This window comes from Lepidochelys kempii, chromosome 1 (genome assembly GCF_965140285.1).
Source record: "Lepidochelys kempii isolate rLepKem1 chromosome 1, rLepKem1.hap1, whole genome shotgun sequence".
NCBI classification, from domain to species: domain Eukaryota; kingdom Metazoa; phylum Chordata; order Testudines; family Cheloniidae; genus Lepidochelys; species Lepidochelys kempii.
The window spans coordinates 175,567,392-175,571,030 of NC_136380.1; positions in this window are offsets into that span (position 1 = coordinate 175,567,392).

A 3,639-nucleotide genomic window follows, 5' to 3' on the forward strand; every position below is an offset into this window, starting at 1 on the left:
AGAGGGTTCATGGCTGTGAATCCTAAGTAAAGATAGGCACCTAACTCTCTGAGATGGGCAAGGCCCAAGCCACACTTCTCTCCTCAGCATTTCCTGTTGGCTAGCTTAGGCAGCTCCCTGCCCAGCATGCAGGCTTCTATGATCCTTTTCTTAGGCACTTATCTTTCCCCATATATCGTATAGGGAACCTGGACACTTATCTCATGGCTGTGAATTCCACTAAGCAGCATGGTGCCTAAACTTTAGGCATTGCAACACTCAGCCCAAGTCCTTTTGTGGATCAGCCCCTTTTCCCTAACCCACAACCCAAGCCATGGAACATCAATATTGTCCCCTCACGTGTATATAAATGCATTTTTGTTGACTACTATACTATTACATCTGACCCCTCTCAGGAGACATGCTATGTATACTGTGACCATTTCAAGAAAAGAACATTTGTTTTATGAAAGTTCAGGTGTGAGTATGTATATCTTCCCACCTGTCATGTACACACAAAGCGCATGGCTGGCTGGCTCATTTGGAAACCAAATCTGTGAATAACACAATTTTTATTCTAGCTCTGGAATTCACCTTTAATATGTAGTAATGGTGTCCTGGGACTTCAGGGCTCCCTAAATATCTGTGGCCTTGAGGTCCCATAGTCCTTTTATCAGGACCTGCCAACACATTTTCTGGTGTCTGTGTCTTTTAGACACAGCTCCTTCTGTGTCCAAAAGAGATAAAATCTGGTGTTCATATTATGGTTCTGTTTTACATTCTTGACAAATATATTACCGATTCCCCCAACCCTCCCCGCAGAAGCAAACTGGCGGACATCAACACCACACAGCATTTATGTTATAGAGAGAGAATGAAAATAGATATTTATATCGTGTACCGTGAAAACACATCTCAACATTGCATCAGAGACACAAATTAGTGTTAGGGCACTGGTAAAGGTTGCAAAAAAGGAGTGATGTAATACCTACCATGTGGCACGTTATAATCAATTATTTTTTAAATGACCTCTCTAGCTGATTTTAATGCATTTTGCTAAACTTGACCTCATTCCATCTAAGCAATTTGGAGGTCTAAATCTCCCTGTCACTTTTCATATTACCGTATTCATTGCTGGAAAGAGTGTCTCACCTAGGACAGCACACATAGAGAAACATTTTTTTGCCTATTTCAATAATAGCCTTAAACTTGACTATGTACTTTTCTTCCTCTTATATAATATTAACCTCCTGCAGAGCCCAAATAATAGGTCCTAGCTGGGGATATCAGAAAGAGAGATTTGGATGGAACATAGAATCTTTGGATGGGACTGAATCAAAGGATAATTATTTTCATCTACAATCAACTGCATTTTAACTGAACTTGGGACTAAGCTTCAAACAAGTTCATTCATGTTCCAGTTGAACTCAGTGGCAAGTATCATTAATTTTAAAAGGAACAGGTCTGTATTCAAGCTTGCCAACAATGTGGGGATGCCTGTACCCAACATTTTGAGTCAACCCATTTTAGAGGGAGGCCAGCAGAGAAGTTTAGATCTGGACTTCACTACGTTTAAGGATGTTTGGTTCCAGGGGTTTAATTCTTGCCCATCTCCAAGTTTCATCATTGCTGCCCAAATTCAGCTTCCAGCCCACTGGCTGCAAAAGTTAAAACTTCCACTGGAGCCTGCCTTCCTTCCACCCCAAAGCTTTAATTGATTCCAGTACCAACAATGACCACAAATTGCCACACTTTCAAAGTAGAGTATGAAAGCGAGATCTTTAATTCCTTGTTACACAAGCCACCTGGACCTTAGCTCTGGGTGCTTAGCACTAAGTGGCACCAGCACTCACCTGTACACTCCCTAAAGAGGTGGAAAATGTGTGGAGTTTTGGCTTCATCTGGTCACCTGCCATATTTACTATTCTTTCCATCAGACCCACCTCCGAGTGCCTATCTCTGCTGCAGGAAGCTACAGTGCTGACAGCAACCTTGGAGATTCCTGCAGTCCGAGGAGGTTTGTGGAGGTGTGTCCAATCTCCCTCTGCTGCTGGGAGAGCCCCAACCAGGGGCTTCTAGCTGTGAGTCCCCACCAGGTTGGGGAGGGACAGGACTGGTCCTTCCCATGCATGGCTGCTCCGGGGGTGGGGAATCAGACTCACCTCCAGGTATCTTTTGGGTTGGGACCCCACAGTTACAACACTATGAAATTTCAGATGTAAACATCTGAAAATGTGCAACTGACCAATTTAAAAACCCTCTGGCTGTGAAATTGATCAAAATGGACCCTGAATTTGGTAAGGCCCTAGGCATGATATGAAAGGTGTTAGACAGGTAAAACTAACATACCTTTCATATATGGATATATAGTGTTTCTAACCCCCAGCCACACTAACACTGCCATATGCTTTCCAAAAGAAAAAGATTTATTTAGCAATCTGCACTGCCAGTATTACGGTAACAAAACTCCTCTTCAAATACAGATAAAACATAAATAACTCACAGCGAGAGCTCCAATGTAACTGTATACTGGCCAGAGACATATGAGTGACTCTGATTTTCTTTACACCATCTGATACAAGACAATGTAAACTGTAATGGCCGTTCAATGCAGTAACTTCCAAACCTCAGATGTGTTTAAAAAAGCATACAAAACTAATATAAAACCAAATCACAAATACCACTTACATTTAAAGAAATGATACGAGTCAGAATTACAAATTGAGGACAAGATGGTGAGGGAAGAAATATTTTCAGGTTTCAGAGGAAGTTTTAAGTCATGGATAGGTAAATATGAATGGGTGGGTGTACAGCACTTTTGCACAACGGGAAGATGATCCATGACAGGGATGCCTAGGTGGTGCCATAATAAATAACAATAATAGGCATTTTTAAGAAGTCCATTAACATTTTCTTTCCCACCGTCTATAAATCCTTGACTTTCATAAACAGCCTCCTAGAGACCCTCCAGGAGCATGATGAATTTCCCAGTCTACAGAAGTGGACATTTTTCACATTGCTCCTGAGGACAGCTTCAGAATCTGAAAAACATTGATCCCCCTAGGGGGCCCCAGCACTCATCACTCACAGCGTTCATAATGAAGCAACAGTTTTCATTCTCAACTACATCCTGATATCGGAGATGAATTCTTTAGATTTGGATTGCTTTGTTGTTCAGTTCTACTTGATTAAATGAGACCCCTCCACAAAACCAATACTGTGTTGAGTTCATGTCTTTGCTTCCTTTAATTCAGAATCTATTTTTACCTAAGAACTGTATCTGTGCAGACATTAAAAACAAATTAACTGTGATTCTAAATGAGATTTCCTATTGCAGTAAGTATTTGTCCTAATTTAAGAAGGGTTTCTGTTTCCAATACTTATTATGATAGCGAGGAAATAAATGAGGAAAATAACAAATTGGCATGAGCCAATTCTCCTTTTTGACTGGCTTCTGGATATTCTTAGTCGTAGCATTATTCCATCATGTAATTGGCTAAGGAGCACTCCTAACCAGGCAATCATCAGGTATCCCTGCACAAGTCCTGAGTCATTAGCCATATGACCCTCCTTTCACAGAAACAACAACATTTCAAAAGTGAAACTATACAAGAGCAGAGCCACATTCCTTGGTCGGCATCTCAGACCTTTGAGATGGGC